Source organism: Erythrolamprus reginae, chromosome 3 (assembly GCF_031021105.1).
Source record: "Erythrolamprus reginae isolate rEryReg1 chromosome 3, rEryReg1.hap1, whole genome shotgun sequence".
Lineage (NCBI taxonomy): Eukaryota > Metazoa > Chordata > Lepidosauria > Squamata > Dipsadidae > Erythrolamprus > Erythrolamprus reginae.
In genome coordinates, this window is record NC_091952.1 from 102,091,101 (window position 1) to 102,107,079 (window position 15,979).

Genomic DNA, 15,979 nt, shown 5'->3' on the forward strand with positions numbered 1-15,979 from the left:
TACAGCCCAGATCTAGTTCTTTTAGATTATATGATTAAAATCTGAATCTAGGGAGTTCATGCAAGTGTTGCTGTTTATCTATGTTCTAGTCTAATATTTGGAATCAGTGTTAGTTGTAGCAATAAAATATGTTATTTTGAAGAATGCTTGTAAGGTGTATATTGCTGCAAGATTCATTTGACTTAAGCGGGACAACCTTAGCACTGTTTGAATGTGGTTCTAACAAATCATGCACAGATTCTAATCAATTTTCCCAGTTACATTTTCTGACTTTTTCCTCTCTTTCTGCAAAGCCGCAAAGTTAGCTCTAAAATAATAATCTGTGTGTGTGCAGTGACCTCCCCCTATCTCGACGAAGTACTAAAGCTGTTGTGTAGTATTTTAAAAAAATAGATATGCTCCATTTGACAATAGCCCCTTTATTTATTCTGGATTATGCTATTAAATATGTAAAATAAATTTTGCCTTTCTCTTGGCCGTAGAACAGTAGCTAAGCAATCTCTGAGAAAAGATGGGGAAGGAAGGGTTGGGAGGGGGAAATCAGAAGACTTTAACAATATCAGTCTGTGTTAGCCTACTTAAAACTAAAACCTATTGACTCCAATAGAATCAAGGCATCTACTGTATACGTTGGACTGTGGCATCAGTTTCTTAATGGATGATTGAGGCACAGTGTTAAGTAATGTGAAATGGCAGGACGCTCCTTTGCTTTGAGGAACACTTGTTTGTATTCAGGGCATGGCTAGTCTCGTGAAGAGAAGGACTAGGGGAGACATGATGGCAGTGTACCAATATTTGAGAGGCTGCCACAGAGAGAAGGGATGAAATTCAGCAGGTTCTGACTCATTCTGGAGAACCAGTAGCGGAAATTTTGAGTAGTTTGGAGAACTACTCTTGCTGGACCCAAAGTGGGGTGGGAATGGAGATTTTGCATATCCTTCCCTGCTACGCCCACCGAAGTGGTAGGGGAAATTTTTGAATTTCACCTTGGGTCAAGCTATTTTCCAAGGCACCTGAAGGCCAGACAAGAAATAATGGATGAAAACTGATCAAAGAGAGATACAACCTAGAAATAATTTTTATTTATTTTTATTTATTCATTTGTCCAATACACAACACATATGGAAGAGAATAGACTTGAAGTAATATATATAAAGATAATATGTAAAAATAGAGGAGAAGATATATGAAAGGGAGAAAATATATATGATATATGAGATAAAGGAAAGACAATTGGACAGGGGATGAAAGGCACACTAGTGCACTTATGTACGCCCATTACTGACCTCTTAGGAATCTGGAGAGGTCAATCGTGGATAGTCTAAGGGAGAAATGTTGGGGGTTAGGGGTTGACACTATTGAGTCCGGTAATGAGTTCCACGCTTCGACAACTCGATTGTTAAAGTCATATTTTTTACAGTCAAGTTTGGAGCGGTTAATATTAAGTTTGAATCTGTTGCGTGCTCTTGTGTTGTTGCGGTTGAAGCTGAAGTAGTCATTGACTGGTAGGACGTTGCAGCATATGATCTTGTGGGCTATACTTAAATTGTGTTTTAGGCGCCGTAGTTCTAAGCTTTCTAGACCTAGGATTGTTAGTCGTAGGGTATTCTGTTTCGAGTGGAGGAGTGAAGGGCTCTTCTGGTGAAATATGTTTGGACGTTTTCTTTTCTTTTTTTAAAATATACTTTATTAGGTTATTAAAAAAAGAAGGGAAAGGGGCGATGGGAATACAAAAAGAGAAGTAGGAGGGGGATGGGGTAAACAATATTTTTATACAATAGCTTATATATATTGTTGTATATACATTCCAAATCTTATAACTGTAGTATTTGGCAGTCCAAGGGTGACGTGGAAAGGAAAGGTAGTTGGAGGTGGGATAGAAAAGAAAAGAAGGAGGAAAGGAAAGAAGGAGGAAGAAAGAAAAGAGAGAAAAGGAGAGGGGTGGGGTAGTACCTGCAAACTAGCAGGAATATGAATTGTGATGACTTTGATTGTGTTTGTTATTTTTGTTAGTGAAAAGTATTTGTGAGTTAAGGTATTAGTAAGTTAGAAACATAGAAACATAGAAGTCTGACGGCAGAAAAAGACCTCATGGTCCATCTAGTCTGCCCTTATACTATTTTCTGTATTTTATCTTAGGATGGATATATGTTTATCCCAGGCATGTTTAAATTCAGTTACTGTGGATTTATCTACCACGTCTGCTGGAAGTTTGTTCCAAGGATCTACTACTCTTTCAGTAAAATAATATTTTCTCATGTTGCTTTTGGTCTTTCCCCCAACTAACTTCAGATTGTGTCCCCTTGTTCTTGTGTTCACTTTCCTATTAAAAACACTTCCCTCCTGGACCTTATTTAACCCTTTAATATATTTAAATGTTTCGATCATGTCCCCCCTTTTCCTTCTGTCCTCCAGACTATACAGATTGAGTTCATTAAGTCTTTCCTGATACGTTTTATGCTTAAGACCTTCCACCATTCTTGTAGCCCGTCTTTGGACCCGTTCAATTTTGTCAATATCTTTTTGTAGGTGAGGTCTCCAGAACTGAACACAGTATTCCAAATGTGGTCTCACCAGCATTCTATATAGTGGGATCATAATCTCCCTCTTCCTGCTTGTTATACCTCTAGCTATGCAGCCAAGCATCCTACTTGCTTTCCCTACCGCCTGACTGCACTGTTCACCCATTTTGAGACTGTCAGAAATCACTACCCCTAAATCCTTTTCTTTTGAAGTATTTGCCAACACAGAACTGCCAATACAATACTCAGATTGAGGATTCCTTTTCCCCAAGTGCATTATTTTACATTTGGAAACATTAAACTGCAGTTTCCATTGCTTAGACCATTTATCTAGTAAAGCTAAATCATTTACCATATTACAGACGCCTCCAGGAATATCAACCCTATTGCACACTTTAGAGTCATCGGCAAATAGGCAAACCTTCCCTACCAAACCTTTCCCTATGTCACTCACAAATATATTAAAAAGAATAGGACCCAGAACAGACCCTTGTGGCACACCGCTTGTAACCTGACTCTGCTCAGAATACTCGCCATTAACAATAACTCTCTGATGTCTACGCTTCAGCCAGCTGCAAATCCATTGAACTATCCAGGGATTAAGTCCAATCTTCACTAATTTATCTATCAGCTCTTTATGTGGAACCGTATCAAAGGCTTTGCTGAAGTCCAGGTAGGCAATATCCACGGCACCACCTTCATCCAACACCTTTGTGACATAGTCAAAGAAATCAATGAGATTAGTCTGACATGATTTGCCTTCAGTAAAGCCATGCTGATTTGGGTCCAATAAGTTATTGTTTTTTAGGTGCTGATTTATCCTCTTTTTGAGTAGAGTCTCCATCATTTTAACTACAACTGATGTCAAGCTAACTGGCCTGTAGTTACCAGCTTCTTCTCTACTGCCCTTCTTGTGAATAGGCACAACACTGGCCATTCTCCAATCCTCAGGAACTTCTCCTGTTAACAACGATTGGTTAAACAAATCAGTCAGGGGGGTAGTAATGACAGATCTGAGTTCTTTAAGAACTCTGGGGTGGATGCCATCTGGACCCATTGCCTTATTTATCTTTAATCGTTCAAGTTCTTCTAAGACATCGGCTTCTAAGATCACTGGAGCTGAATCCGTACAGTTGGAAGCAATGCTATATCCCTCTATAGTATTATTTTGTAAGGTGTCTTTTGAGAAAACTGAACAGAAGTAGCTATTGAAATGGTCAGCGATCTCCTTATTCCCATTAATGCATGTATTATTCCCGGTACTAAGCTTCGTGATGCCGCAGTTTTTCTTCTTCTTATCATTAATATATCTGAAGAAGGTTTTATCCCCCTTCTTTACAGATTTGGCAATTTCTTCCTCTTTTGAGGCTTTAGCATCATATATTATCTGTTTCGCCTCCTTCTGTCTCATTTTATACACCTCCCTATCAGCTATACTTCCAGACTCTTTATACCTCCTATAGGCAGCCTTTTTTTCATTGACTATAGCCCTTACATCATTGCTAAACCATAGCGGTTTCTTCTTCCTTTTACCTTTAGTTATTTGTCTTACATACAGTCCAGTGGCTTTTAAGATGGCCTTTTTTAATACAGTCCACTGGATGCTCGCTCCTGCCATTTTATCCCTCCCCTTTAATTCATTATCTAAATATTCTCCCATTGCATTAAAATTTGTTTTTCTGAAATCCAATACTTTGGTTGCATTATAGGATTGCTCACAATGAGTTTTTACATCAAACCACAAACATAGATGGTCACTGCAACCTAAATTTTCTCCCACCTTGACATCTGAAATCCAATTCCCATTCGTAAAAACTAAATCTAGAATATTCTCCCCTCTAGTTGGTGTCTTAACCAGCTGTGCCAGAGCTGCTCCTGTAAAGGCCTCTACTATATTCTTACTTTTGCATGTAAGGGCACTGGGGATATTCCAGTCAACATCAGGCATGTTGAAATCACCCATAACCACAATATCTCCCTTTACTGCCATTTGGGTAATTTCATCCACCATCTTGTTGTCATATTCCTCGGATTGCCCTGGAGGCCTATAGATCACCCCAATTCTAATGACAGAACCTTCTTTATTTTGCATGCAAATCCAGAGAGTCTCTAGATTTTGACACGTATTTTTAATTAGTGTTGTTTTTAGACTTTAATATAAATGGCTACTCCACCTCCCCTTCTCTCTATTCTATCCTTCCTATACAGTGTATATCCTGGTATGGATATTTCCCATTCATTAGAATCCTTAAACCATGTCTCAGTTATGGCAACCAGGTCCAAATTATCTCTAGATATTATGGCCATTAATTCACAGAGCTTGTTGCTCAAGCTTCGAGCATTTGTGCACATTACCCGAAGAACATTATTTTCGTTATTAGTTTGCCCCTTATCATCAGCAACTACATCTATATTATTTGCAGCTCCCTTTTCATAAGCTTCCAAAAACTGCTTTATCCTCATTGGTCGGGGACAGAAATCACCCACATCAGTTACATCTCTGTCCCCTTTACCTAGTTTAAATGCCTGTCCAAAAAAGTTCTGAATTCCTCACCGAGCACCTGGGTACCTCTGTATGATGGATGCAAACCATCCCTCTTAAACAACTCCCTATTAGACCACCTACTGACATCATGACTTACATAGCCAAAACCTTCAGCTTTACACCACTGCCTTAACCACACATTAAACTCTCTGATACACGTTGTTTTATCCTCTTGGCCACAAACCGGTAACACCTCTGAGAAAGTCACTGAATCAGTTATTTTACCCAGCTCCACACTTAGACATTGAAAATCTCTTTTTACTACATTAACATTTCTCTGGGACAAATCATTTGTGCCAAGATGCACCACCACATCAACGTCATTACCTTTACTCACAGTCTTAACAATGTTTGTAATCCGCCTCCTGTCCCTGCTGGCAGTGGCCCCTGGGAGACACCTCAGCACCTTCACCACATCCTTGCTCTGTCCCAAATCAACACCTCTAACGGTCGAATCACGAATCAAGTTATTAATAATTATCAAGTGGATTGAACTCAGACAGGGATTGTATTGATTTTGGTCCGAATTTCTATTGTGTATATCTTTATTTTGATTTATATTAAGAGATTTTGATTGATTTTTATTTTATTGTTTTTAAAGTTTCTTTAAACTTTGGACGTTTTTAAGGGTGTTGATGTCCGAGATGTGGTATGGGTTCCAGACAGATGAGCTGTATTCAAGGATGGGTCTGGCAAAAGTTTTGTAGGCTCTTGTGAGTAGTGTGAGATTGCTGGAGCAAATAAGGAGGAATTTTTTAATCGTGAGAACAATCAACCAATACCAGACCCCGCACTGTATATTAATGCAATGGAATGAGTCCAGAGATATTTCATGAGAAGAGTCCTCCATTCTTCTGCTCGTAACTGAATACCTTATGCCGCCAGGCTTGAAAATTTTGGGCTTAGTCAACTGAGAACTACGCCACCTTCGATCTGACCTAAATGTAGTACATAAAATTATCTGCTACAATGTCTCACCTGTCAATGACTACTTCAGCTTCAACCACAACAATAAACGGGCAGGAGTGAAATGCTGCTGGTTCAGCACAGTTTGGGTGTACTGGTAACAGCGGCAGCTGTTGGTTTGGTGAACCAGTAGAAGCTGCAGTGTAAAGCTCTGCCCACCTGCCTGGACATCACTATTTTTAACACTATGTGCAAAACCTTCTGCATATTTGCAGAGGTGAATGTGTGCGATGCTGGCACAAAGTGTGCACTTATGAACTGGTAGGGAAGGTAAATAGATTTCACCACTGGAGCACACAATAAGGTAAAGTGCTCCAAAATCGATTGCAGAAAATAGCTTTTAACACAGTGAGTTACAGTGTGTGGACAAAAAAATGGAAACACCTTGAAAAACCATCAAAATATCTTTTAATATGGTGTTGGTCCACCTTTTGTGGCAAATACAGCCTCAATTCTCTGAGGTATTGATTCATACAAATTGTGAGTTGTTTCTAAGGAATTTTAGCCCATTCTTGGTTAAAGCACCCTCCAGTTCTTTTAGAGACGATGGTGGTGGAAATTGACTTCTTACTTAAATCTCTAAAGTTGACCATAAATGCTCAATAATGTTGCGGTCTGGTGATTGTGGTGGCCAGATGAGATGCTAAACATCATTAGAATGATCCTCGTGCCATTCTTTAACAATTCTTGCTCTATGTATTGGTGCATTATCATATTAAAAGATGGCATCCCCCTCTGGAAACAGTTCTTGAACCATAGGATGAATTTGGTCGGCCAAAATTCCTAAATAGTGATGGCTGTTAACTCTTCCATGAAGGTAAATCATTGGCCCGGTGGATTTCCAAGAAATAGCACCCCAGATCATCATTGAACCCCGTCATGTTTGACAGTTGGGAGAAGGCAGTCTGGATGAAATGATTCTTTTGGCTGCCTCCAAATATAAGCACGGCCAGAGGTTGGAAAAGTGGTAAACGATGATTCGTCAGAGAAAATCACATTTTGCCACTGCTCGAGGGACCATTTCTGGGGGTTTCTACACCACTCTAAATGCTTTGAAACATTTGTCTTTGAGAGCAGAGATTTTCTAATTGCAGCTCTTCCGTGGAGTCCAGATTTGTGAAGCTCCCTTTGAACAGTTTTTGTGGAAACTGGATTCTGTACGTGTCTATTGAGCTCTGCAGTGATCTTAGGAGCTGTGGTCTTGCGATCCGCTCTAACAATTCACTTTAGAGTCCGACGGTCTCTCTCAGACAACTTCGACTTTCGACTAGACCTGTGCTTGACTCAGGACGTTTTCTCTTGTCTTTCAAAAGCAGTCATTACTTTTGAGACATTACCTCTTGAAGCACCAAACATTCGGGCACATTCTGTTACACTAGTGCCTGCCATTTGAGGACCAACAATTTGGTCTCTTTGAAAGTCTGAGAGGTCTGCCATTTCTAGAAGGTTATAACCAATTTCCATAAATTTCTGTAAAAAAATAAGGTAGTTTAAAAAAACATCAAATAACAGAATTAAAAAACAAAAAAACATTAAAATATGTCATGTTTTGGTTGATTTGAACATGTTCAAACATTATGATGCAAAAAAGTCAAGTATTTCCATTTTGTTGTCCACCCCCTGTATATCTGAATTAAGTCAAATTCACATCCTTTTTTACTTAAGAAAAATTAAACATATGGTTCTTCATATACACAAGAGGGTGCTTTTGCACAAGTATTTCAAATCATAATATAGTACTATACTTTTAATAGTGATCATAGAGAAATCGTCCAATGTAAATAATGAGATGTTTTCAATTCATAAACAAGCAATAACAAAATACTAAAATACATGAAAGTGAACCGTAGCAACAATGCATTGTGAATATTTGAAGTGTTCTGGTTCATATAATAAATACTTCTTGTACCAACTGTTTTGCAGAATGTCTTCTGCTGTCATATCGGTAAATCTAAAACAAACAGATCTGAGCTGCAGAAATTAGAGAATACCAAACGCTAACCCTTTGTTCAGAGTTTTGCACACCAGATCTGGTAACCTTAGAAAACTGACATACAGGTCTGGGAAGGAATTAAATTCTCTTTTTAATTTAAAAAAAATCTGACTTTATTAAAATGTAGGGTTTTTTTCCCCAAAATTCAAGACAAACACTAACAAAATTAAAACAACCCAAAATCATGATTAAAAATCTAAGAATCTGAAAAGGAGAATAAAATTTGGGAGATGGTTTCCTCTTCTCTTTCTTATACACAAACACCAGGAGTGGGTTCCAACTTACCTCACTGCTGGTTCACTTCCTCCCATGCTGCTTGGACACACAGTGCGATTTTTTTTTTTAAGCCGAAAACAAGATAACGATTGCATGCACAGTGCTAGAAACTTGGCTTCTGCGCATGCTCAGAAGAAAAAATAAAGAAAAAATAATTCAAAACATTTTTTTTAAAAAAAAGATGGCGGTGCCCAGACCATGGCACTAACTGAACCGGGTCGATGACATTCATTCATTCATTCATCCATCCATCCATCCATCCATCCAGCCATTTATTTATTTATTTATCTATTTATCTATTTATTTATTTATTCATTCATTCATTTATTCATTCATTCATTCATTTTTATTTATTTATTTATTCATTCATTCATTTATATATATATATGCCCCCCCTCCAAGGACTCGGGGCGGCTTTATCATTTTACCGTGGGTCACTACCAGTTCGGGTGAACCGGTCCAAAGTGGGAAAAACCCACCCGATGGACACACAGAGAAAGAGAGGGCGGGGAATACATGAAAAATATAAGAATCTTTTAAGAGAAAAGTTTCTTGAGCGATTTGAGGATAGAATGACAACTGTACAATTGAAAGAAGCAAATGACAATTTATAAAAATGTATAAAATATAACACTTAGGTGTGAGACTCTTTGTTGCTTCCTACCATTGCAAATTGACCATAAATTGTAATCAGTGCAGATAATGTATTAATGCTCCCTTGGAGACAGGAACCTACCTCTTAGGCAAGACCACTGTCAGTAAGAAAGGAACATCTACCCAAGCTTAAAATTAAAAGTAAACATGAAAAGATAGTTGATGTTAAACACGTCAAGATGACCCTTTAGAGCAGGGGTCCCCAAACTTGGCAACTTTAAGGCTTGTGGACTTCAACTCCCAGAATTCCCCAGCCAGCAAAGCAGGCTGAGGAATTCTGGGAATTGAAGTCTACCAGCCTAAAATAACTTCGAAGAACCAAGGGGAGTAGGGAGGGCTTCTGAGGTGTGGCATGGATTGTGTAGGGATATAAAATGTATAACCTGAACACTGCTTTTTGCGCTCTTTGAACTCAATCCATTTGGGAACGGTCTAAGAGGCAACCATGCCAGCAACCACTTTTTCAATTTTTCTTCAATAAAACTTTGATCCGTGAACCAGACTTGTCTTCCCATTGTGAGTATACAATTTGGGGGAGGAGGCAGTAGTGGGTTGCTACCGGTTGCCAGATTGCGCAATTTGCAATGCGGCTGCTCCGATGGCAGTTCTATGGGTGGCGCCATCTTTTTTCATATTTTTTTGCGCATGCGCAAAAGCAAAATCTCACAAAGGAGCGCGCGTGTGTGCGTGAAATTTTTGGCTTTGGCACATGCACGGAAGCAAAAAAATAGCAAAAATCTTGCACACGCAGGCACGAATCCCCTCACAGAATTTCAGCACATTTTTTGCCTCCTGCTCATGCGCAGAATCAAAAACATGCTCGGGATGCACACGCATAGCGTGCATGTGCACAGAACACGAATGAAGCTACGTGCCCCTGGGAGTGGGTGTCTTGCATCTCACACCACGGTTTGTAATATGTTTGTCTCTTGTATTATAAAGTACTGGGCCATATCTCGTGCTATTATTATTTTTTTTAAAACTGCCGTACCAGGTGATCAAAAAGGAAAATTGAAATTTTATTTATTTATATTTTTTTTGCAAAAGAATACAAAACAGAATGATACACACCAGAAGCAAGAACATTCCTTCTGCAGGGTTGGGAACACAAAAGATTGAATTATAGCTCCGGATTTTCTTAACAACTTCAGTGCTAGCTGGTAACGTGTGGTCTGGCTGGGGATAGTTCAGATACTTTCTCAAGTCTCCATTACATTTCTGTCGGCTCTAAAATGTAGACCAGAGCAAGAAACAAAAGCCATATTGGTTTAAAACTCCTTTTGTTGGAAGAGCTAGAGAAACAGAATCTTCCAACTCTGAATGTTGCTCCCATTGTCCGTCTCCCCCCGCTCCTGCCGCGATAGCCCCCTTATTTTAATCTTTGTGTGAATTAGGGAGAGGTTGTCTGAAGCATTTTTCTAAAGTTTATCTCTTGGAATGAGCTCAAGTCTCATTGTTGCCTTGGTAACAAATCTTCCCTCTGTCCTTTAAGGCCATTCTCTATGCCCTCCACATCTTGGCTCCACAACCTGGCAACCAAAGACAGCAATCTACCAGACTGGGCTTAGAAGCCTCCTTAGAAAAGCAAAACACGAGCAGCTGCAGCAGAGTGCAGTTCCACACCACACATACACACACTCCCCCCGCCCTCCGGAGGGAAAGGATGCTTGCTTCTTGTAAAAAAAAAGAACAAAGGTATGCAGGGCCGGGAGATAATTTCCTGTGAAACTGAGGGCCAAAAGGATGGCAAGGAACATTCTGGTGAATAGGATCATTGTAATTAATTAAATGCCTCATAGCTACTGTTTGGCGGATGGGAAAACTCATCTAGTCTTCCCACCATTTCACAAAAATACCTGCAACATATTTTCGAAAGACTACGAGTCCCAAAAAGGTTGAGAACTTTCTGGCAAACTCCGCTTTTCCTCCTGAATGTTGGTGTGCTGAATTTGTCATTGTCTTCATTCCTGTCTTTTTGCTGTTTCTTTCTCTTTATTATAGTTCATATGTTCCAACAGGTAACCTCATAATCAAACTACCTGTTTTTCTTTTAACAACCTGCTGTGGGAGGCCTTGGTCCATCTGTTTTCATGCCCTTGTGGTTGTGAACTTAGGAAAGGGATTTATAGCCCCATAATATTAAAAAAGGAAGAAGCAAAAAGAGGAATATGTACAGATGTGTTGGTTATTACCTATTGTTCTGCCGGGCTTTATGGTATGAGTCTCCCGAAAATTCAAGGGTACAAATTTCCGACACACACACACACACACACTTGAAAGTTCAAAAACAATGTTCTTTATCACAAAAATTCAAAAGAAACAAAGCACCCTTTTTGTATTGCAAAGAGCACTCGTCCAAAAACAACCTCGTAGTCTGTACAATCCCCTTAATCAGTCCTTAAGTACAGTGATCCCTCGATTTGCGCGTTCTCGATTAGCGCGAAACGCTGCAACGCGGTTTTTCAAAAAATATTAATTAAAAAATAAGTCCGCGGTTTTTTTGCTATACCACGGTTTTTCCCACCCGATGACGTCATACGTCATCACCAAGAGTCACTTCTCTGTCTCTTTCTCTTTCTTTCCTGTCACTATGCTTCAATCATTTTCTCATTTCTCTTTTTTCTCCCCTTTTTTCTATCATTTCTCTCTCTCTTTCTTCCTCTCTCACACTCTCTTCCTCCCTTCTCTCTCCCCCCCTCCACTTGCCCACGAGAAGAAAAAAAACAACCTCTGCCGGGCAGCTCCCCTTGTGCCCCCGCTTTGTGCCTGCCTCTTTTGGGGATTTTTTTTTCTTTTCTTTTTTGCGCTGGCGGCGGGAGCTGTTGGGGAGGGCTCTGCCGGAAAGGCCTCTCAGCTGCAGAGCCGAATGGGGGCGGAGGCAACAGCGGAGCCCGGCGCTGGGGCCATGCGAGGCTGTTCATCCAGGGGGGCGTGGACTGGCAAGTCGCCCTCCTTTCTCTCTCTTTCTCAAGATCGCTTGCCGCTTGCCTATTGCAGCGAAGGAGGCGAAGCAAGGCTCCAAGCTGCAAAGCGGCAAGCAGCAAGCGATCTTGGGGATTCCCCTTTGCCTGGGCGGCGGGAAGACCAAGGGAAGGTTCCTTCAGCCGCCCAACACCTGATCCGCTCCGCAGCGCGGCAGCAGCGAGGAACCGAAGATGGGGTTTCCCCTTTGCCTTTACCCCATCTTCGGCTCCTCGCTGCTTCCGCGCTGCGGAGCAGATCAGCTGTTGGGCGGCTGAAGGAACTTTTCCTTGGTCTTCCCCGCCGCCCACATGCAAACTCCACCATCTGCGCATGTGCGGCCATGAAAAAAATGGCGCACATGCGCAGATGGTGGTTTTTACTTCCGCATCCAGTATAACGCGGAAATCGGTTAGCGCGGGAGGTCTTGGAACGTAACCCCCGCGCTAACCGAGAGATCACTGTACTTAGCTAGCAGCTGTGAAGGAACGTCACAGCCCTCCGTCTTCCACAAAGTGAGACCCCCACACTTTGCTCTGCTTTGGTTTCAAAGTCGTGAAAAATCAACAAAGTCTGGAAACAGCAAGGCAGGGTTCTGAAGAAACAATGATCAGATAATCTTCCACAATGGCCAAACCAGCATGCTGCTATTTATATCAGCAGCTCTAATTACTGGAGCCCCAGCCAAACACTCTTATCTCCTGTAATATTTCTTCAATTGTTCTCTTCGATGCATAATTCTGCACATGCGTGGGTCTAACACTTCCTCATCCGAATCGACCGAAGATAATAGAGATTGGTTTCCTGGGCTGTGTGCCAAGCCCCCCTCTTCCAAGTCACCCCCACCTTCTTCTTCGTCCGAGGAAATTGCATTACCTGACTCTGTCAGCAATAAAACAGGCATATGACATGTTGATGTTTCCCCTGCATCCACCTCCACATTCCTTGGGGCAGGAGCTGGGCCAGAGCTAACCACAACAGTCATCATCATCATCATCACCACCACCACTACCACCACCACCATCATCATCATTATTATTATTATTATTTATTAGATTTGTATGCCGCCCCTCTCCGAAGACTCGGAGTGGTTATGATTTGGAGTGAACAATTTGAGTTTCAGAACTGCAGAAAAAACAATTCCTGCCAACCTGCCTTCCATTGAGGACCTGTATACTGCACAAAGAGGGCTGTGAAAATATTACTGACCCCTCGCATCCTGGACATAAATTATTTCAGCTCTTGCCCTCAAAATGACGCTATAGAGCACTACACACCAAGACATCTAGACACAAGAGCAGTTTTTTCCTGAATGCCATCCCTCTGCTAAACAAATAATTCCTTCACCACTGTCAAACTTTTCTCTTAGACTGCATTACTGTTACTACCCTGTTTCCCCGATAGTAAGACACCCCCGATTGTAAGACGTATCGGAGGTTTCAGGGGGGTCGGCTAATATAAGCCATACCCCGAAAGTAAGACATATGTCTTACTTTCGGGGAAACACGGGGGTATTGCCGCCTCCCTCTCATCTAGCTGCGCGCCGCCTCCTGCCCACGTCCGCACCGTCCCACTCTCCATACGTCGCCGCATCTGCCACCTCCCTCTGATCTTAATGAGCGCTGCCTCCTGCCCACTTCCGCGCCGCCCCCCCCCTCCATACGTCACCACGTCTAAATGTTAATTTTATGGTTAAAACAAAAAATTCGACAATTTTTTTCCAATATAAGACATACCCCGAAAGTAAAACATAGTGGGGCTTTTGGGGATAAAAAGAAAGTAAGACACTGTCTTACTTTCGGGGAAATACGGTATTAGTCTTCTCATCGTTCCTATCACCCATCTCCTGCCTTTTATGTCTGTGTGACTGTAACTTGTTGCTTGTATCCTTACGATTTATATTAATATTGATTGTGCTCAATCCTAACACAATATTTACAGCCACTGACAATTCTTTCTCCAATCTCTTGAGTTGGCATTTATGGATTATAAAGCAAGTACGTACAAATAAAATTGAGGTGTATTTTTCCCAATTCAAATTAAACTGAGTGCAAGTCTTGTCAAATCCAACCATGGAATATTGAACCTCAGAACTTAAATGTTAAAAGTAGCCTCCCCTTAAAGGTTTACCTAATAAAGTTGGTAACAGGGAAGGCTAGAATTAACATTTCTGAGCCACAAACTACTATCTTCAGTTATTTCAGGCAATATCCACCTCTAATTAATTTCTCTTTTGTTGCTTTTTAGCAACAAAATTTCTGTTTAATACAGAAAAAGAGCAAAAAGACCCTGTGCAAGAGTAAAGTGTACAGTCCAATTTGAACACATTTCTTCAGTCTAGTAAAGACCATTGCTATGTTTACCTCATGTTGAATTTGCCTATGGAAATTGTTGTGACTATAATACCACCATTATCTATCCCGAAACTTTCCATTCTGGATAAAGTTGAATTATACTGGATCTTACAACCTAAGAATTGTCCTCCTCAACCATACTGGCTGGTGATCGATAGTTCTACTATTCAACCTGTCTCTTGCCATTTCCTGTCCTATAGTTGCATGGGGGATCACTGTGTAATAAAACCTGACGAATCTTGGATACAACTGAAGAGATTCAGATGACATTTACATGTGGAAAGTACTACCTATAATGACAACATAGTGTAGATACATAGATAGATGATCTCTACACATAGGGCTTCCACAGATAAAATCTGCCAGATGGTGATCAGATGGGATGAGATGGCATGGGGTGCATTTAAAAACTGGGGGAAATGAAACAAGCTGGCTAATCCCCTTTTCCATCCATTGTGAAGCAGCTTTCCAAGTTTGAGAAGTTAAGGGCTAGGACTTGTCTGACAGATTCTGGAGCTTTTGAACCACACAGCATCAAAATGTCTTTTGTAATGGGACAGTCTTTTCTGGCTGGCATCTTCCTTCCTTTTGCCTAATAAGCACATCCTATGCTTCAAGAAGCATATTTAGGTTGCAAATATCCAGACGACTATTTGGTAGTGGCAAACAGCTTGGGGTTTCTGTAACTCTTGTGATTTTTGCAGCCAATATATCCATGCAATCAAGTTTGTTGAAGGCACAGCAAGAGAGGTTTGTGATCTTCAGGGCAGTTTCTTGTTCTGCCTTCACCATGTGTATGGACACTTCTGACTTCTTCACATCCACTACTATCACTGTCCAAATCCCATGAACCAGTTTTAAAATCACAACTGTTCTCAATCTAGTTACCAAAATCTCTTAAATCAGCAAAGAACAGTCTTTTTTACAGGGAGCAAAATCATTCCCACCCTTACTTTGTTTAAGATTAGGTAAGCTGGTCTGCAAACATCCACATGGCAGGACAAAATAATCTTTTCACATTTCTCTGCTATCATCTAGTAGTCAATCTAGATTTCTGCAGTCAGATGTGGTTCAGTTCTCTTAGCTTTGCTGCTCGTTTTGTTGCAGACGTAAAGGCAAAATAATCCTTACCTAAATATTAAATAAAAATAATAAAGTTAGCCATCAAGACTTCAACCACTTTTCCTTAATGTTCTGATCATTCAATAAACTTTTTTGATAGACCCACAAAATAGGCAAGATGCTAAAAGATCTCTTTGCTGCCATCTAGTGACCACTCTGGAATCAATTGACCCCTGTGATCTGCACTCTTCCTACCTTCCTGGCTTTCCTGAAGGCTGTGAAAACTTGGCTTTGCCTGCAGGCCTGTGGCCGATGAGTTATATACCATCTAGCTCCGGCTAAAAGGATGAATTATTTATTTTCTTGTGGTTTTAAATTGTTATTATATTGTTGGGGGAGGGGGAGAGAAATGTTTTCCTGCCAGTAATACTGGGAGATAAAATATCCTGAGCTGAGAAGCCCCTGAGTAGCCTCACTCACCACGGCACTAAAGACATTCCTCTTTGATTCAACAGATTGAAACAGCCTTGTTCTGGGGATCAGCAAGAGGGGAAGAAATTGGAGAGGTTGGGAATGTTTTCAATAGGTTTTGTGGTTTTATTAGTTGTGTTTCAGCTAAGTGTGTGTATTGCCTACTGCCTGTCCT